Here is a 22,397-nt window from a genome sequence, read left to right on the forward strand (position 1 = left end):
AACAATAATTAAAACAACAGCATTATTTAAATAGAATTTCTTATAGTTCCCAAAACCGGTAGTACAAGTCATAAGCTCTATAGAGTGTTTGTTAGAAAACTTCTTAATACAACTGTTTAGAAATAAGAATAAACAGTGCAAAACGAAAAGTTGAAGGTGACTCTATAGCCTGCGAACGTAGCGGCAGGTTTACCTTGAGTCTCCGCAACAATAGTCCACACAGCTAGCTAATGAACAATTACCTGGATCTGCACAAACAAATGTGCAGAAGAGTAGCATGAGCACACCACAGCGGTGCCCAGTAAGTATCAAGACTAACCTCGGTGAAGTAGTGACGAGGACTAGTCAAGACACCCATTGGTCTAATAAACTGAACAAGCATAAGTATAGGGATGACAAAACATGACATCTATCTAAGGACCCCGCAATATGGCTAACGACATAGCAACTGCAATAAGGAAGGAAAAACAGGAAGTAACAGCGGAACACCAGAATAAGACACAGAAGAATGAACGAAAACACAACCCAAATCCAGAAATCACAATATAGTAAAGGGAAGTAGTAACTCAGCAGCTGCAATAGTTTTCACCTCAGGTCTCAGCCAACAACCACAATAAATTAGTCAAATCCTTCAAGTGTAAACTTTCACCCGTAAGTTTTTAAATTGAGGTCTTTAGAATATAATCCTTTCCAATAAGAAATTATTTTTGAAATATACTTCCTTCAAATAAATATCTTTCAAACATAGTTCTTTCAAGATAAAACCTTTCAAATATAAACTTTTCAAATAATTAGCCTTCAAACATAGTTCTTTCAAGATAAATACTTTTCAAGTATAACCCTTTCAAATAAATATCTTCAAACATAGTTCCTTCAAGATAAATACTTTTCAAATATAAATTCTTCAAGTAATATCCTTCGAGTATAAGTCACCATGTGACACCTAAGCATGGAAGATCAGCAGCTCCGAATACAGATATAACCACAGGAGAAATCTATCGGGATACCATCCCGTAGTCCCGCATTAATTATGCAAGACAGGGGGATCTCCCAGAATACATCCGTAGTCCCAATTTAAATATGCAGTGCTGAGGAATCTCCGAAATACGTCCGTAGTACCAATTTAAATATGCAGTGCTGGGGGATCTCGCGGAATACGTCCGTAGTCCCAAAATAAATATACAGTGCTGGGAAGTCTCCCGAAATACGTCCATAGTCTCACTTTAAATATGCAGTGCTGGGGGATCTTCCGGAATACGTCCGTAGTCCCAATTTAAATATGCAGCGCAAACAACAGAGATAAGAACTATAACACGACAGAAACTCGCACATCACCACAACGAGTACAAAAGCAACAATGACAGAAATTCAAAGTACGACGAGCAAATCAACTCTAGAATTTAAATCACAAGAACGGTAGAACTCATTCACAAGAAATAACCACAGTAAAGAATGCTAGGCACAAGGAGAACAACTTAACAATGGAAAACAAAACAAAAATATAGCAACAATTCCACAATATTCAAGTCAACAATAAGAAGCCAACACAAGTCAAATAGTTCCAAATAATGGCAAGTCAACTAAGATATAGGTTATCTAAACTCCTTTTGATGTTGAGCAATTATGAGGAAAATTCAACAATTCAAGTAAGGATATGCAGCAGAAGATAATCATAACTCCAATTAAGACTAAACAATAATTATAGGATGAGAAAATAATAATTTTAATTAAAGATAAGCAGTTATGAAAAATATAGCACGGTGATAGAAGAGGTAAAAGCTTTGGTTAAGTCGAATAAGGGTCAAATAGACAGTATGAGTGAATCCTAAGGCACTTATCTCTAATCAAAGCATGTAGAGGTGAAACTAGCAAATAAGAGTTCAAACGTATCAAAACAAAATATCATACACGGTGAATGTATGGACATAAGAACCCTAAAAGGCCAACTTTCCACAAATAAGTCCGAGCACTCACTCGTTACCTCACGTACACAGACTACAATCAACATAGATGACTCAAATCCTAAGGGGTAGTTCCCCCACATAAGGTTAGGCAAGATACTTACCTCGAGTCAAGCCCAATCAATCCGTAAGAATGCTCTTTCCACGAATATCCGGCTCTGAATGGCCCAAATATAGCCAAAAGCAATTACATATCATATTTACAATCACAATAAACTCATCTAATTAATTAAATCAATACTTTAACAAACATTTCAAAATTTGCCCTAAAAGGTCGACATGGGCCCACGTCTCGAAATCGGGTAAAAGTCATAAAATACGAAAGCTCATTCACTCACGAGTCTAACCATATTGAATTTACTAATATCCGACACCAAAATCTCAATCAAAACCCCAAAATTCAGCCTAAGAACTTTTCTCAAATTTTCACCCCAAATCCGAATTTAAATGATGAATTCTAGCATAGATTAGTGGAATATAACTATAATGAAGTTTAGAATCATAACCCAAAAACTTCCTCCAAAAATCTCTCCAAATTCCGCCTTCTACCGAGCTCTCAATCAAATTTGTGAAGTGAACTTCAAACCCTCGAATCTGCCCCTTTTCTGCCCAGTTATTCCGCATCTGTGGACCTTGGGTCGCACCTGCAATGCCGCACCTGCGGAATTTCCTTCACAGGTGCGGAAACGACTTAAGAGGGCTGGGTCCGCTTCTGCAGAAAAAGGGCCGTACCTGCGAGTGCGCGCCTGCGGACTATTGTCCGCTTCTGCTATCTCTTCCGTGCCTGCGTGACCCTAACGCATCTGCGGGTATCGTAGATGACAAATTCACCTCGCACCTGCGACCCCTGGCACTCTTCCATTTTTTCGCTTCTGTGCTTGTCTCCCCACATGTGCGATCACACACCTGCGGTCTCTCCACCGTAGAAGCGAAAATGACAGATGCATGAAGACTTCAGCAGCAACACAAATCCAACTTTGGATCCGTTAAGCACTCGAAACTCACCCGAGCCCCCCCTCCCCTGGGACCTCAACCAAACATACCAACCAATCCTAAAATACCATATGAACTTAGTCGAGCCCTCAAATCACATCAACTAATGCTAAAATCGTGAATCACCTTCCAATTCAAACTTAAAGAACTTAAAACTTTAAATTCCTACAACTGATGCCGAAACCTATCAAACCACGTCCGAATGACTTTAAATTTTGCACACAGGTCACAAAAGGACACTACGAACCCATAGCCACTTTCGGAAATCCATTCCGAGCTTGATATCAGAATTGCCACTATCAGCCGAAATCGCTGAAATCTACTACAGACCTCCAAAATATATTCAGGACATGCTCCTAAGCTCAAAATCACTCAACAGAGCTAACGGAGTCGACAGAATTCCATTCCGGATCCATCTTGACACAGTTCCGACTACGATCCAAATTCTAAGACTTAAGCTCTCATTTAGGAACTAAGTGTCACAAATCACTTCGAATCACCCGATAATTGAATTCAACCATACACGCAAGTCAAGGCACATAATACAAAGCTGCTCAGGGACTTATGCCACCGGACGGGACTTAAATTCTCAAAACGACCGACCGGGTCGTTACAACTTCAATGCTCAAAAACAACCTTGTCCTCAAGGTTCGAGTCTAGAGAAGTGTGAGTAGCCTATACCCCGCCAATTGTCTCTACACAAAGGTGTTCTGGGGAATATAAGAAGAAGATGTGATCTATCACAACTTTGTCAAGGTGACGTGAGATGGTGGACATTATAGCATTGACAACCTTTGGCACAATATCGCCATAAATCATTAGGCAACATGCTACAATCTTGGCATTGAGAGGGTCACACTTGACTTGAGCTTCCTGGAAAAAACTCTCCAATGTAAGAGTGTTGGTAGCCCCAACAAGTAGGTTGGTTATGGAGTTCTTGAACAATGCTCTTTGTGCACGAAAAGATCATAGTATTTTTCATCATCATCCTCTTGCAGACATGCAGGGTAAGGCTGCGTAAAATTGACCCTTGTGGTCCGGCCCGGACTCCGTGCATAGCGGGAGCTTAGTGCACCGGGCCACCCTTTAATAAGAACCGATTGGAGGACAAGAAACTATGTTGAGTATTGAAGTTTTAATGATTAACAAAGTATGTCTAAATGCTCAAAGAATCAGGCCCTCAACGTAGCTGCTTAATTGTCCTAAAGAACCAGCTCCTCATGATAAATGATCAGCTCCTCATATTGATACTTGTACATCTGTACAAGATAGTAACTTTATCTCAAAGTTACCCAGGTCCGAGTTTAGTGGAAGAAGGTTGCCATATGTGATAATGGGTGTTGTTTAAGAAGATATGGATAATTCAGTCAGAGATAAAAGTCCCAAAGCTTGTGGAATCCTTGAAACAATAGGAGTCCTATCAAAAAGGAAGCTTACTATGAATAGGACTCCTAGAAGATCTCAAGTCGAAGCGTTTAAATATGATCTATTTTGGACTTCTGAAATTATCTTTTTACACATCAACTGAAGAGTCATAAGTCATTTACTCAGTCAACTACTTTCCTTATATTCTTCCTGAGTCTGTCTAATGAATGTGTGTTTAGGAAATTGAGTTGTAATCAAGTGTCATAAACAATTAGTGAGTTAGAGTGAGTGTTTTGCTTTACAAGTTAGAGTAACTTGTAAATTAAATAGTCGTAGTAGGAGTACTGGAGAGTATTGAATTACAGTTTTGTAATTGATATATTTTTGGTTCATTGTTCAAGTGAAGTTGAAGTTGAAAATCTTGCGTAGTAGGTCGTAGTTTTTGCACCTTTTGAGCCGGGTGATTTTCCACGTAAAACTCTTTGTGTTTACTTTACTGCTTCACGTTTAAGGAATGCAGCAAAGAACCAAGTTCTTTAATAATTCACACGGATACTCAAATTAATAATTTGTATCAGAGAAGGTTCTCTCATTCACATACGGCTAACACCTAGAGAGATCTTGGAAACAAGATGAGTGCTCCACCCATAATTAATGAAGGACAATCAACTATTCAGGCCACCCTTATTCAATGGAAAATATTACAGTTGGTGGAAAGAAAGAATGGAAGACTTCCTAATAACTGAAGACTATGAACTATGGACCATAGTGAACCAAGGTCCATTGACTCCTACTAAACAAAATGCACAAAACGAGAGAGTTCCCAAAGACCCCTCTGAATTTGTGGCAACAGATTTTAGAATGATGGAGAAGAATGCAAAGGCTAAGAAAATCCTTATCTGTGAACTTGGTCCTGATGAGTATAATAGAATAACGCAAAATAGATATGGGATGCACTCCAAACTTCTCATGAATGAACAAACCAAGTGAAGAGATCAAGGATAGAGCTACTTATGAGAAACTATGAGCTATTCTCCATGAAGGTGTCTGAGCCCATCCAAGATATGATGACTAGGTTTACTATAATAACCAATGAACTGAAATCACTAGGAAAGGTGTGTACCTTAGAAGAGTTGGTTAGCAAAGTTCTAAGAATCCTTCCAGCTTCATGGGAATCAAAAGTCATTGCAATCCAGGAAGCCAAGGAGCTAGACAAAATCTCACTTGATGAGTTGGTTGGAAACTTAAAACTCATGAAATGACAAAGATAGAAATGCACAAGGAAGAACTAAAGAGGGATAAGGCCTTGGTTCTTAAGGTATCTGAGGATGATAAATCTGACAATGATGATCCTGATCTAGCAATGTTTTCCAAGTTCAAGAAGTTCATGAAGAACTCCAAAAATGCATCTAAGAGAGAGACCAGTAGTAAGCCTAAGCAGATCGACAAAGCTAACTATGATGGACGCTACAAGTGTAGCAAGCTAGATCACATGGTCAAGGACTGCCCAATGTGAGAAATTGAGTGGAGGAAAGAACGAGCTGAAAAATAAAAATGAGAGAAGATGAGATAAAAGGGTTCTAACAAAGGAAAAATCCTAGGCAACAGACTCACTAAAGCGATGAAGAAGTCTTTCTTTGTAGCATATGAGGATAATGGAAGTGATAAAGAGGAAGAAAAGGAGGATGAGGCTGTAAGTCTCTATGTTGTAATTGATGAATACCAGGTTGTGGAGACAGAGTCCCCAGTACATCTTGGAATGCACATTGGAAGACCTCCTTTGCTTGATGAAAACCAATATGATGAATGGAAGCTTCGTATGGAAACATTTCTTCAGGCCACTGACTTTGACCTATGGGTAATTATTAGTCTTGGACCAATTCTACCAACAAAAATGGATAGTGAAGGTAACAAGTGCAACAAAAGAGAAGAGGAATACGATAAGGAAGATTGTTAGCTAGTTTAGAAAAATGCTAAAGCAAAGGACCTATAGAAGCCTGTCCAGAAATACTCTCTTCAGAGTGTCCTCTTGCATATCTGCTCATGATATATGGAGGACCTTGGAAGCTGACTTTAGAGATGAATACATTGAAGTGGCATTGATGGTGATTGAAGAATCCAAAACAGAGGAAGAAGTGACAGGAATGATAGCCATGAGTGATTCAGAAACTGAAAATGAAACAAACCAGGTAAGTATATCTAACTTGAAATAAAACATTCATGCTATGTCTAAAAAATAACTGATGGCCATAATTGTGACCTTGATGAATGAAATAAATAAAATGAGTTATGGAAATGATCAGTTAATAAGCAATGTTTCATGTGTCAAACTTGATATCAAAGAGCTTGAATCTGACAAAGCTAATTTAGAGAAACAGGTCAAAGACCTCAATAACTAGATTTTTGAATTTACTTCTAAGAATGAGAAGTCTCCTGATATACATGGTAAATAAAAAATGAGTGATCTGTAGGATAAGCTTGAAAAGGAATGGAAAAGTGCTAAAGATAATCTTTGTGATGCTGAATGTAGAAATAAAATCCTGTAGGAAAATCTAGAAAAGGCTAATTATGAGCTCACTAGATTAAGTAAATGCCATAGATTTTCTGATGCCTTGAATTGGCTTTATGAAAATTGTAGCTGCTAATCCTCTCCCCTTCTGGGCAAGAAGGTATCTGATTCATTATTTTTTCAAGAAAAAGGGACCTAAGCTTGTTTGGGTTCCCAAAACTAACTTGTGAACTCTGGTACAGGATAAGGTGAGAGGGAACAATCAAGAGTGGTATCTAGACAGTGGATGTTCAAGATATATGACTGGAGAAAAGAAATACTTCCTCTCACTGACATCCTTCTAAGAAGGGAATGTGTCATTTGGAAATAGGAAAAAGGGCCAGATAACAAGTATTGGCAATGATGAAGATTATGACATAGGACTCACTGGTGATGAAGTTACAAAGGAATTTGAACCTCAGTATGAAGATGGATCCGAAGACTACAAGGAAATTGACAGTGATCATGAGGAACAAGAAGGAGAGAGAACTACTCTAATTGCTGACCAGACTAGTGAAGCCACACCCACTGAACCTGTTCCTTTGGATCACTCCTGGGGTGAATCTTCTCTAGGTATAAAGATCAGACCATGAAAGCATCAAAGTTCACATACTCTTGAGAAAATCTCTAATCCAAATGCAGGGGTGCAAACCAGGCCCTCTCTAAGAAATCTATGTGCATTCACAGCTTTTCTCTCACAGGTTGAACTTAAGACCATCAAAGAAGCTATAAAGGATCCAGACTGGATCATAGCCATGCAAGAGGAGCTAAATCAGTTTGAGAGAAGCAAGGTCTGGCACTTGGTACAGAGACCCAAGAACAGAACTGTCATAGGTACCATATGGGTGTTCAGAAACAAGCTGGATGAAAAAGGAAATATCACAAGGAACAAGGCCAGACTGGTGGTTCAGGGATACAATCAAGAAGAGGGCAATTGACTATGATGAAACGTTTGCACCTGTAGCTAGAATGAAGGCTATAAGAATGTTGATAGCCTTTGCTGCCCACATGGAGTTCACCTTATATCAGATGGATTTAAATAGTGCCTTTTTGAATGGTTATCTGAAGGAGGAAGTGTTTGTCAAACAATCTCCTGAATTTGAAAGTGAAAAATTTCCTGACTATGTGTTCAAACTGGATAAAGCTCTTTATGGACTGAAACAGGCTCCAAGAGCTTGGTATGAAAGACTCTCAAAGTTTCTCTTAGCCAACAACTTTATAAGAGGAAAGGTGGACAACACTCTATTTCTAAGGAGTAGGGGGAAGAATATTCTGATCGTGCAAGTGTATGTGGATGACATTATCTTTAAGACTACCAATGATGTAATGTGTAAGGAATTTGCTGAGATGATGGGAAATGAGTTTGAAATGAGTGTGATGGGTGAATTGAACTTCTTTCTGGGGCTGCAAATCAAGCAATCATCTACTGGAACCATGATACATCAGCAGAAATATATCAAAGAACTACTGAAGAAGTTCAACATGGACTCTTCTAAGTCCATTGACACTTCCATTGCAATTGGAAAAAAGTTGGATCTTGATGAAGAAGGGAAAAGTGCGGAACAGAAACTATATAGAGAAATGATTGGGTCATTGTTGTACCACACAACAAGCAGGCCTGATATAGTGTTCAATGTGGGATTATGTGCAAGATTTTAGGTAAATTCCAAGGAATCTCACTTGAAAGCTGTCAAAAGGATACTAAGATATCTCAAGGGGACCCCTGACCTCTGTCTATGTATCCCAGGTAGTATAGCTTTAATCTAGTTGGTTATGTTGATGCTGACTATGCAGGTTTTCATGTTGACAGGAAAAGCACTTCAGGAACAACTCATTTTCTAGGTTCTTATCTTGTGTCTTGGGGAACCAAGAAGCAAAACTCAGTGGCCTTATCTACAGCTGAGGTTGAATATGTGGCAGCAGTATCCTGCTGTGCTTAGTTGCTATGGATAAGACAACAACTAAGGGACTATGGTATATTTATTGTTTGTGTTCTCATTTTCTATGATAACACCAGTACCATAAACATTACTAAAAATCCATGTGAGCACAAAAGAACCAAGCACATTGACATTAAATATCACTTTCTTAGAGACAATGTTGAAAAGGGGAATATCTCAATTATCTTTTGTAAAACTGAAGATCAAATTGCTGGTATTTTTACTAAAGCTCTGAGTAGGGATCACTTTGAAAGGAATAGGCTAGAACTAGGTCTAATCAACTCTTCGCATAAGTTGAATCCTAGTGATTGGATAGAAATGGCATAATTAGATATAGATAATTAAGTACAATGTGTTTGATTCAACTTCGTGCTTGTATTAGGCTCAGACACTTGCTTGGAAAATCTGGCTGATTACTGTGTTGTATGATACTAATATGAAGTGTTGAAGCTTTATTGTGGAAACAAATAAGGAGTTGCTAAGGAGTTGGTTCTTTGAATCAGGTACGTGCCGTACTGTCTCAAGTCACTAGGACTTAATATCCTAAAATTATTTCTATGCTCAGACTTCTAATTCCGTTGACATCACTTCCAATCGTCTTCTAGTCAAAGAGTAAAGGGGAATCCTAGTGCAATTAGAGTTCAATTACTCCTGAAATCCTTAAAGTCAAAGTAACTATTATAAGAGTCCCATTAGAACTCAAATTCAGTCACTTTCTCTCTTCCAGTCAAATCAGGCGTAACGTCTTTAAAAGGCTCTTATGATCAGCTTCTTAGACCTCACTGTTTTTCTCAAACCATAAGCAAGAATCAAGAGCAAATATCAAGAACTAATCCTCCATTTCTCTTCTTCGAGTCTCTTATCTGATCACCATGCCTAAAGCAAGTCAAACCCCCTCTAAAGCCAAATCATCAACCAAGGCTGAAGCAAAACCCAAAATCATGAAGCCCAAATCAAAGAGAAGTGCTAAGCCATCAAGGGAACCCACACCCATACCTATTCCTTCTCCTTCGATATCTTCCACTGTACCTACATCATCATCCCATGTTCCTGTCGCTCTTACCATCCCCACCTCCACTATACCCACACTTCCAAAACCAACAACCCATGCACCTGAGCTTACTGCGAAAAATACCTCTAAGCCAACAAAGGTCAAAGCCACTCCAAGAAAATCTGTCAAGAAAGTGCCTGATACTGATGTGCAGGTAGACACAATAGCCATGGAATATGTGGTTCAGGGGGCATCAGTGCCAGTCATTACTAATCAAGTACAACATCCTCATTCGAAATTAGATATTTTGGTGTCTGTTATAGATGTTGCACCCCTAGATTCTCTCCCACCCATGAGTGAGAAGCCACAAGTGGAGAAATTTCATTTTAGAAAAGGGTGTAGGTAATCTGGGGATGGAGGTAGATACTACTGATGTGGAGCATGTGGTTGGGGTGTGGGGGAGTAAAGAACCTGTTCAAAAGGAGGCTTCTGATGGCCTTTCATTTAGGTGGACTGAGGATGAGGATGATGATGGGGGTGAAAAAAAAAGAAGAAGTTGTTAACAATCATGAGGAGCATGATGCTCAAAACATAGTCAACGAAGACGAAAAGAGTGAGGATGAGGGAGCATCTAGAGATAAGAAGGAGAGTGATACAGATGATAAGACAGATGAACATGTTAATGATTCTGCAGAAGAAGAAAATCATAGTGAAGAAGAGGACGACTCTGAAAGTGATGGTGAGGATCAAGAAAAGGTAAGTGAGAGTGAAGGAGGCAATGAAGAGAGTGGGGAAGAAAATAAGAATGTGAGTGAGGAATCTGATGGCTCTATGACCATTGGGAACACTGTCATAGCCCCTTCAGAAGAACTAGTGAAGAGACAAGGGCTCAAGAACCTGGGTCTCTGTTAACTCTTTTCACTGGAGAAGAAAACGTTAGCAGTGATGAAGATTATGCGCCACTATTTGAGGTAGAGAAGAAACCCAGGAAGACTCTTGTGAATGCTACAAAGTCAGCAGTCCCAATAAGAAAAGGAGTAGCTCCTCCTACCAGAACTCCTCTTACAAGGAGTAAAAGAAAGGTTGTTGATGAACAAGTCATTAAGGAGTCTAGAAGTGCAAAGAAGCCAAGGTAGAAGGTCTCAATTGTGGAACCTGTTGTTGAGCTGGATGGAGAAGATGAGTCTGACTCTGCCTTGCCAGCTAAGTCCTCTACACCAAAGAGAAAGGCTTCCAAAGTTACAAAAACTGCTACCCCTTCGGCAAGGGCCAGCAGGGGTAAGACAAGAAAGAATGTGCCAGCTACAGTTGATCGACTCACTAAGTTCATCTATAGAAAAGTGCTAAATGGGAAGATTCTTGCAAACACTGATGAAAAGGGGATGGCTCAACTGGTTGAAAAACTTGAGCTACATGGGTGGAAGTACAGGTTTGTCAAAGCTCCCCCCCCCCCAAGTATGTGTTCCTATTATGGTGGAGTTCTATGCAAATTTCAACTTTGATGGGAAGGTAGTCAAGAGTAAGGTAGGGGAATTTTAAATGGAGTCTGATGCTGAGAAGCTTGGATGCTTTTGAATATCTCTTCTTTAGGATTTGAAAATTACTTGAAGAAAAAGTGGTCAGCCATAAACAATGATGTTGACACTGGCATTGTGGTCACAAGGAAGTTTTCTCAAAAGTTTGAACTAGATGCTCCATAGAAAGTGTACAAGACTGATATGATTCCCTTCCACAAGTTATTGTTTCATTTTGTCAATTCCTACATTCTTCAGAGATCTGAGAAAAGGCATGAAGCTACTCTGCCGGACATGGCGGTGATGGAACTGCTTGACACTGGTAGACCTGTCAATCTTCCTAGCCTGATGATTCAGCATATGGAAAGAGATGCAGACACCTCCAAACCTAAGCATGATATGCCTTATGGTTTCATGTTGACTGAGTTGTTTGACAAGCTCAACATTGCCTTACCTGAGCTTAAGTTTGGAAACCACAATGATGTTTTGGATGCTGTTACACTCAAGCAATGTGGGTATGAGGAGATCAAGGCTAGAGGAACCACAGGATCTGATATTCTACCTCAGAGCAGTAGGGCTATAGAGCTCAGTAAGAGATTGGAGTTGGTTGTTGAAGAGAATGATGAGCTGAGAAAGGAAATAAGGTAACTTAGGGAAGAGCTCAGAAGAGATAGGGAGGCTCATGCCCAACAGGTTGCCACTCTTGTGAAAGCTTTGACCCCCTTTACTTCTCACCCATGAACCTGTTTCTTCCTAGTGTCCTTAGTTTCTTTTGCTATTCTAGTGATGCCTTATCTTTTTTCTTTTGTCTTAGTCTGAGTAGTTTGCAGTACTGGGCTTCTTTTGGCACTACTTAATGTCTCATCTTGTTCTGTTTTACTGCTTTGTACAATATTGGATCTTTAGCCTAGTCTGTTTGCCTTGATATTTCTTAAGCTTGTGTTGTAGCTTGTTTGGCCTTGAATCTTACATTATATGTGCTTAATGTCAGACATTGTTTTGTGTTTTCAATGATGCCAAAAGGGGGAAGATAAGGTTGGAAAGTTGTGGGTTGTGAATATACATGTTTGTCAATAGTACTTGTCACTTGTTGTGATTATCAGGTTCTTTGATGTGATTACCTGGTTATGTTGTGTACAAAGTTTGTCATTATCAAAAAGGGGGAATTTGTCGAGTATTGAAGTTTTGATGATTAACAAAGTATGTCTAAATGCTCAAAGAACCAGGTCCTCAACGTAGCTGCTTAATTGTCCTAAAGAACCAGCTCCTCAAGATAAAAGACCAGCTCCTTATGTTGATACTTATACATTTGTACAAGACAATAACTTTATCTCAAAGTTACGTAGGTCCGCGTTTGGTAGAAGAAGGCTTCCATATATGATAAGGGGTGTTGCTCAAGAAGATATGGATAATCCAGTCAGAGACAAAAGTCTCAAAGCTTGTGGAATCCTTGGAACACTAGGAGTCCTATCAAAGAGGAAGTTAACTATGAATATGACTCCTAGAAGATATCAAGTCGAAGCGTTTAAATATGATCTACTTTGGACTTCTGAAATTATCCTTTTACACATCAACTAAAGAGTCATAAGTCGTTTACTCCAGTCGAGTACTTGCCTTTTATTCTTCCTGAGTCAGTCTAGTGAATGTGTTTTAGGAAATTGAGTTGTAATCAAGTGTCATAACAATTAGTGAGTTGGAGTAAGTGTTTTGCTTTACAAGTTAGAGTAACTTGTAAATCAAATAGTTTTAGTAGGAATACTGGAGAGTATTACATTACAGTCTTGTAATTAATACATTTTTCACTCATTGTTCTAGTGAAGTTGAAGTTGAAACTCCTACGTAGTAGGTCGTGATTTTTCACCGTTTGAGCCGGGTGATTTTCCTCAAAAAAATCTCTGTGTTTACTTTACTGCTTATTTACTTCATGTTTAAGGAACGCCACAAAGAACCAAGTTCTTTAATAATTCACACGGGCATTCAAAGTAACAAATTATTTTGCATTGCCTTTGAAAATATATGTGGTTCATAGCATTTCCCAAACATAACATTGTTATAAATAGTTCCTGATAGAATATCAGGGGCGGCTCAAGCACATACGGGGCCTAAAGCCAAAGTTTAATATGAGGCCTAAATTTTTAAAAGAAAATTATAAGATATGTTTTATTTGAAGTCTATTCTTCTAACTTTTTGAGATACAACGTCGTTAATAAATTTTTTTTATAATCAATTTTCTCTAATAATTCCTTTTCAATTGATAATATAGCCAACTCATTTAGCTAGAGTTTGGACAAACTAATACTTGATACAATGTAACGACCCGACCGGTTATTTTGTATTTTAGAATCCTGTTCCCCTAAATAAGACTTTCCGTACTTGCTTTTACTGATTTATGACTTGAGGGGATGGTTGGTTCGGGATTTAGAAGAGTTTGGGTTGAAATCGGAACACTTGGTTCCTTAAGGTTGGCTTAAAAGGCCAAGTTTGACTTCAGTCAACATTTTGTGTAAACGGCCTCGGAATCAGGATTTGATGGTTCCAATAGGTTCGTATGATGATTTCTGACTCGGGCGTATGTTCAGATTGGGTTTTGGATGACTCGGGAGCATTTTGGCGCATAATAGTTAAAGTTGGTTCTTGAAAATTTTTAAAGTTTTTAAAATTTGGTTTAGAGCGGGTTTTGGTGATATCCAGATCCAAATTGAATTCTGAGACTGGGAATAGTTCCGTAAAGTCATTTAAGAATTGCACGCAAAATTTGGTGTCATTCCGAGTAGTATAAGTACGTTTAGTCGTATTGGAAGTAAATTGAAGAACTTGAAGTTCAAGGTTTGATTCAATTTGGTTTTGGGGTATGGTTCTTGGTTTCATTGTTGTTTTACGCATTTTGAGAATTTGAGCAAGTCCGTATTATGATTACAGACCTGTTAGTGCCTTTGGACGGGGTCCCGAGTGACTCGGGTGAGTTTCGGACCCCTCGGAGCAATATGCAAGAAACCAGAAATCGCGTTCACGTAGTAGGAGTTGGGGCTTGGGGGGAAATTGTGCTACGCGTTCGAGAAGGTTTGGGCCGGTGACCTTTGCGTTCGCGTGAGGCGACTCGCGTTCGCGTAGAGTAGCTGGGCTGAGCTGGGGGCCGCTTTGTTCTTCGTGTTCGCGAAGGGTACGCAAAGCCAGCCTCCGCGTTCGCGAGACCTTGGTCACATTCGCGATGAAGGGTCTTCAGAGGGCTTGAGTCAACTTCCTTCGCGAACACGAGGCCCCTTTCGCATTCGCGAAGAAGGGGAGCAGCTGGGCAGTGAGTTTAAAATCGGGACTTAGGCATTTTTGGGGTCATTTATTACACTCTTGGGCGATTTGGGAGCTCTTAAGGAGGGGATTTCGACCTAGCTTTGTGGGTAAGTAATTTCTACCTAATGTGAGTTTAATACATAGTTTATGAGTAGATTATAACATGTAAATTAGTGAAAATCATGGGTTTAGAGGAAAACCTAGGTTTTTGATAAAAATGGAATTTTACCACGAAAATAGTTATGGAACTTAATGAAAATCATATATTTATGTTCCTAAGGTTATGGGTAACAACGTTTTTCGAAAATTTTCGGAATCCAGGCATGTGGGCCCGCGGGGGTGAATTTTAGGAATCTTGCATTTAGAGTTAGGAAATTACTTAAATAGTAGGGATATGAACTTTTAAGCCTATATTGATTAGTTTCTACCCTATTTGGATAGTTTTTGATTGTTCGGCACCAAATTGAGGGTTTTGGGCATAAGCTTGGACTGGAAAATAGGCCTTAAAGCGAGATAAGTCACTTTTCTAACCTTGTAAGAGGGAAATTTCCCCATAGGTGAACTTAATTAATATATGATTATTTGTGGGGGCTACGTACGCACGAAATGATGAGAGTCTGTACGTAGCTACTATTCTTATTATGTCCGGGTAGTTCTAGGCTTACACCATGCTTTGGTGGGTACCGTTATCTGAACATAATTGTTTATTTGCATTGAATAGAACTAAGTTGAGGATTTCAAGATTTCAAAGGTTTCAAGTAAATTAATATTTTCAAAAGAATTGAGAAAAATTACGTTATATTTATATTTAACCGCGTCGCAAGTATATTCCGCGTGCAGGGTGAATATTTCCACTACTCTTATGGGAGTGGGTCGTTCGCATCAGCAGGTTAATAGATGCATCTATGGTTCGCGCCGTTCGACCCTCGGCAGTGAACAGTTTATATTTTTATGTTAGATCGAGCCGAACGTCCTCGGTGGAATTTGTGTATGATAATAAAAGTGGAAGCCCTTTTTATAATTGGTATAAATTTACTGTTTTAGAGATCATTTGTTTAAAATGAAGGAAGTATTTTGGTTTCTTAGATATGATGGAAGAACTATACAGTTATTTCTTGTTCTGAGTTATTGTTAGTTCTGTGTATCATGCTTATTTAGAATCACATATTATTTTATTGTTGGCCCTAGTGAGTGTCGAAGTCGACCCCTCATCACTACTTCTTCGAGGTTAGACTAGATACTTACCGGGTACATATTTTTATGTACTCACGCTACACTTCTGTACTTGATTGTACAGGATTTAAGGCAAGTGCATCTGGCCACCAGTCCTGCGCGTAGACTGATTTCCCAGCTCGAGACTTCCTGGTGAGCTGTCCTTTTGAGCCGTTCTGCAGTAGCTGGAGTCTCTCTTATGTTCTTTTATTTTCTGTCTATTTCCTTCCAGACAGTAGGCTAGCATTGTTTTGTATATTCTACTAGATTGCCCATATATTTGTGACACCAGGTCTTGGCACATACACTAGTAGACTTATGGTTTTGGTTTGCTCATATGATTACGATTAGTACTAATTGCTTCCATTTATTTATGTTAAAATTGCAAAATCCTAAATCTTTTTTTTTAAAATAAGGAAAAAGCTATCGTCTACAAATTTATCTAAGCGGGAAATCACTAGTTGATCAGTGTTGGCTTCCCTAACAACGGTGTTGGGTGCCATCACAGCCTATAATGGAATTGGGTCGTGACAACATGGTATCAGAGCACTAGGTTCACGTTGGCTCACAAGTTATGGGCAGGTCTAGTAGAGTCTTGCGGATCGGTACGGAGACGTCCGTACTTATCTTTGAGAGGCTATAGGGTGTTAGGAAACTACTCCTTATTCATCTTCTATCATGCAGTTGATGGTATACTAAGTTTCCTTCTTCTATTCTCTCACAGATGGTGAGGACACGTACAACAGACGTTCCAAACCCGGGAGGAGCTGCTCCCCCCGTTGCTAAAGGCCGAGTTAGAGGCCGGGGGAGGGCACCGTCCTGAGGGAGGGGACGAGGGTGTCCCAGAGCTTCCCCAGTAGCACCACCAGCGGATCCAGTGGAGGATCCCATCATGGAAGAGCAGGGCGAGGTGCCTGTTCCAGAGCCAGCCCCGGTAGATTTCCTGACAGCACCGAGCTTTCAGGAGGTCATGGGTCGTATGCTGCGGTTCATGGACACTATGACTCAGGCTTGTTTATTTCCAGCAGACCCAGCCACATCTCAGGCAGGAGAGGGAGAACAGACCCCTACTGCTCAGGCTCCTAGGCATGCAATTGCAGTATATCAGACTCCAGGTACACTACCTGTGGGCGAGGCCCAATCAGTTACCGCAACAGCACCTGAACCTAGACCAGCTGCGGATGGTAATCGGCAAAAGCTACTAGACAGATGGACTAGGCTACACCCTCCTATATTTGGGGGTGAGCGGCATGAGGACCTCAGGACTTTATTGATCGGTGCAGGGACAGACTGCACAACATGAGAATATTGGAGTCCCATGGAGTAGATTTCACCGCTTTCCAGCTGGAGGGCAGGGCCCGTAGATGGTGGTAGTCTTACCTTCTTGGCAGACCAGCGGGTTCTCCTTCTATGACTTGGGATCAGTTTACACGGCTTCTATTGGACAGGTATATTCCACCCTCTAAGAGGGAAGAGTTGCGGTGTCAGTTTGAGCAGCTCAAGCAGGGTTAGATGTCTGTAACCGATTATGAGGCGAGATTTTCTGAGTTGTCTCGCCATGCACTTATGATACTTCCTACGGACGCAGAGAGAGTGCGGAGATTTGTTTCGGAGTTACACCCCAGTATTCGGGCTAGCATAGCCAGAGAGGTTGAGATGGGTATTGATTATCAGCTAATGGTAGAGATTGCTCGGAGGATTGAGGGCTACCGCCAGAGGAGTAGAGAGCAGATGCAGCAGGACAAGAGGACCCGATTCTCGTGAGAGTTTAGAGGTGCCCCGGCTAGGGGCATAGGTCAGTTTAGGAGGGGTCAGCCTAGCAGGCCCACATATCTAGCACTACCACCACCTGATTCGAGGTGCTCCAGCATGACCCTATTTTAGTGCTATGCCAAAGAGTTCTTATCGCCCACCAGTTCATCAGGGTTCCTCCAGTGCCTACTTCAGTGCCATGAGAGAGAGTTCATACCGCCCACCAGCCATCCAAGGTTCTTCTAGTGGGTATTCAGGCCATTAGGGTCAAACTTCGGGACAACAGTCTATGGCACCGCGGGGTTGTTATGAGTGTGGGGATCCGGGTCACATGAAGAGATTTTGTCCCAGACTTCGGGGCAAGGCAGTACAGCAGGGTCATCATCCTATGATTACAGCACCAGTCGTCCGACCGCCCAGAGGCGGAGGACAGGCAGGTAGGGGCCATCCTAGAGGTGGAGGCTAGGCAGGGAGAGGTCATCCAGCTATTGATCAGCCAGGCGGAGGCCAGCCAACCGGCGCTCCAGCTAGATTCTATGCTTTTTCGGCCAGACCAGATGCAGTGGCCTCAGATGTCGTGATCACAAGTATTATTTTTGTATGCGGTAGGGATGCTTCGGTATTATTTGATCTAGGGTCTACCTATTCATATGTGTCATCTCTGTTTGCTCATTTCCTGGATATTCCTCGTGAGTCCTTGGGTACTCTTGTTTATGTGTCCACTCTTGTAGGCGATTCTATGGTTGTGGATCGGATCTACCGGTCCTATGTGGTTACATTCTATGGTTACGAGACTAGAGCGGACCTTCTATTACTTGATATGATCGACTTTGAGGTCATCCTAGGCATGGACTGGTTATCCCTATATTATGACATCCTTGATTGTCATGCCAAGACTATTACTTTAGCGATGCTAGAGTTACCAAGATTTGAGTGGAAGGGTTCCTCCGTTAGTACATCTAGTCGGGTTATCTCTTTTATAAAGGCTCGACATCTGGTCGAGAAGGGTTATTTGGCGTATCTAGCATATGCTCGGGATACCACCGCAGAGTCTCCGACGATTGATTCAGTGTCAGTAGTCCAGGAATTTGCCGATGTGTTTCCTTCTGACCTTCCAGGCATGCCGCCAGATCGTGATATTGATTTCTGTATTGATTTGGCTCCAGGTACCCAGCCTATATCTATTCTACCATAACGTATGGCTCCGAAAGAGCTAAAGGAGTTGAATGAGCAACTTGAGGAGTTAATGGCAAAGGGGTTTGTCAGACCGAGTATATCACCTGGGGGTGCACCAGTGCTATTTGTGAAGAAGAAAGATGAAACTATGCGGATGTGCATTGATTACCGCTAGTTGAACAAAGTTACCATCAAGAACAAGTACACGGTTACCGCGTATTGATGATTTGTTTGACCAGTTGCAGGGTGCCAGGGTGTTTTCTAAGATCGACTTGAGATCGGGGTACCATCAGTTGAAGATCTAGGACTCAGATGTTCCGAAGACTGCCTTCCGTACTAGATATGGCTATTATGAGCTTCTAGTGATGTCCTTTGGCTTGACTAATGCCCCAACGGCGTTTATGGATTTAATGAACCGAGTGTTCAGGCCTTATATTGATTCCTTCGTTATTGTCTTCATTGATGACATCTTGATTTACTCACGTAGCCTGGGGGAGCACGAGCAGCATTTAAGAGTGGTGCTTCAGACATTACGAGAACAGAAGTTATATGCTAAGTTTTCCAAGTGTGACTTTTGGCTATAGTCAGTGGCATTCTTGGGGCATGTTGTACCAGGAGAGGGTATTAAGGTGGATCCCAAGAAGATTGAGGCAGTTCATAGTTGGCCTCATCCCACTTCGGTGACTGAGATCAGGAGTTTCCTGGGGTTAGCAGGTTATTATCGCCGGTTTGTGCAGGGCATTTCATCCATTGCAGCACCTTTGACTAGATTGACCCAGAAGGGTGCTCTATTTCGTTGGCCCAATGATTGTGAGACGATCTTTCAGAAGCTCAAGACAGCTTTGACCACAGCACCAGTTCTAGTGTTGCCTTCCGGTTCGGGGATGTATACGGTTTATTGCGATGCTTCTCGCGTTGGCTTGGGTTGTGTCTTGATGCAGGAGGGGCGAGTTATTGCAGATGCTTCACCTCAGCTGAAGATCCATGAGAAGAATTTCCCTATGCACGATTTGGAGTTGGCCGCGATTGTCCATGCTCTTAAGATATGGAGGCATTATCTGTATGGGGTATTATGTGAGGTTTATACTTATCATCTAGGGAACGAAAATGTGGTCGCGGATGCCTTAAGCAGGAAGGCAGAGAGTATGGGTAGCTTGGCATTCATTTCAGCAGAGGAGAGGCCACTAGCTTTGGACATTCAGTCCTTGGCTAACAGACTTATGAGGTTGGACATTTCAGAGCCCAGTCGAGTTCTTGCATGTGTTGTTGCCCAGTCTTCATTGTTGGGGTAGATCAAGGCTCGGCAGTTCGATGATCCGTATTTGGCAGTTCTTAGAGAGACGGTACTACAGGGTGGTGCCAAGGAGGTTTCTATTGGCGAGGATGGTGTTCTGCGACTCCAGGGTCGCCTATGTGTTCCTAATGTTGATGGATTGAGGGAGAAGATCCTAGAGGAGGCACATAGTTCTCGGTATTCTATTCATCCTGGTGCTATGAAGATGTATCGTGACCTGAGACAACATTATTGGTGGTGGCGGATGAAGAAAGACATAGTTGAGTATGTGGCTAGGTGCTTAAATTGCCAGCAGGTTAAGTATGAGCACCAGAGGCCAGATGGCCTACTTCAGCAGATGACTATACCTGAGTGGAAATGGGAGCGCATTACTATGGACTTTGTAGTTGGATTGCCGCGGACCTTGTGGAAGTTTGATGCATTTTGGGTAATTGTCGATAGGTTGACCAAGTTGGCACACTTCATTCCGGTTGCGACTACCTATACTTCAGAGAAGTTCGCCCAGATTTATATTTGGGAGATAGTTCGGTTGCACGGTGTGCCTGTTTCCATAATATCAGATAGAGGCCCTCAATTCACTTCGCATTTCTGGAAAGCTGTATAGAGTGAGTTGGGGACCCGTGTAGAGCTCAGAACAGCATTTCATCCACAGACCGACGGGCAATCAGAGCAGACAGTTTAGATATTGGAGGACATGCTGAGAGCATGTGTGATTGACTTTGGAGGACAGCGAGATCAGTTCTTGCCTTTGGCTGAGTTTGCTTACAACAACAGTTATCATTCCAGCATCGAGATGGATCCATTTGAGGCTTTATATGGTCAACGATGTCGTTCCCCCATCGGGTGGTTTGAGCCCTGCGAGGCTAAGCTATATGGTACAGATTTGGTAAAGGATGCCTTGGAAAAGGTAAAGTTGATCCAGGAGTGACTTCGCACAGCAAAATCCAGACAGGAGAGCTACATGGATCAGAAGGCGCGTGATGTATCATTTATGGTCGGCAAAGAAGGTTCTCTTGAAAGTCTCGCCGATGAAGGGTATTATGAGATTCGGAAAGAATGGCAAGTTCAGCCCAAGGTTTAAAGACCCATTTGAGGTGTTGAGGCGAGTTGGGGAGGTTGCTTATGAGCTTGCTTTACCTCCCAGCCTATCAGAGGTTCATCCAGTTTTTCACGCGTCTATGCTCCGTAGATACCACGCCGACTTGTCACATGTGCTAGACTTCAGCACTATTTAGCTAGATGAGAGCTTGGGTTATGAGGAGGATCTAGTTGCTATCGTTACTAGATAGGATCGCTAGTTGAGATCCAAGAGGATTTCCACGATAAAGGTTCAGTGGAGGGGCCAACCAGTCGAGGAGGCGACCTGGGTGTCCGAGGAGGACATGCGAAGCAGATATCCACACTTATTCAGCTCTTCAGGTATGAATCTAAACCCGTTCGAGGACGAACGTTTGTTTAAGAGGTGGAGAATGTAACGACCCGACCGGTCATTTTTCTTTCTAGAACCCTGTTCCCCTAAATAAGACTTCCCGTACTTTCTTTTATTGATTTATGACTTGCGGGGATGGTTGGTTCGGGATTTGGAAGAGTTTGGGTTGAAATCGGAACACTTGGTTCCTTAAGGTTAGCTTAAAAGGCCAAGTTTGACTTCGGTCAACATTTTGAGTAAATGGCCTCGGAATCAGGATTTGACGGTTCCAATAGGTTCGTATGATGATTTCGGACTTGGGTGTATGTTCATATTGAGTTTTGGATGATCCGGGAGCATTTTGGCGCCTAATAGTGAAAGTTGGTTCTTGAAGAACTTTGAAGTTCTTTAAATTTGGTTTAGAGGAGGTTTTGGTGATATCGAGGTCCAAACGGAATTTCGAGATCGGCAATAGTTCCGTAATGTCATTTAAGACTTGCACGCAAAATTTGGTGTCATTCCGAGTAGTATAAGTACGTTTCGTCGCATTAGAAGTAAATTGAAGAACTTGAAGTTCAAGGTTTGATTCAATTTGGTTTTGGGGTATGATTCTTGGTTTCGTTGTTGTTTTTTGTATTTTGAGAATTCGAGCAAGTCTGTATTATGATTACAGACCTGTTAGTGCCTTTGGACGGGGTCCCGAGTGGCTCGGGTGAGTTTCGGTCCCCTCAGAGCAATATGCAAGAAACCAGAAATGCCCAGTTCTGGTTTCCTTCTTCACGAACGCGAAGGGACCATCGCATTCGCGTAGAAGGAGTTGGGGCTGTGGGGAAAATGTGCTACGCGTTCGCGATAGCTAGTCCGCGTTCGCGAAGGTCTGGGTCGGTGACCTTCGCGTTCGCGTGAGGCGACTAGCGTTCGTGTAGAGTAGTTGGGCTGGGCTGGGGGCCGCTTT

The sequence above is a fragment of the Nicotiana tomentosiformis genome, chromosome 12, assembly GCF_000390325.3.
Source record: "Nicotiana tomentosiformis chromosome 12, ASM39032v3, whole genome shotgun sequence".
Classification (NCBI taxonomy): Eukaryota; Viridiplantae; Streptophyta; class Magnoliopsida; order Solanales; family Solanaceae; genus Nicotiana; species Nicotiana tomentosiformis.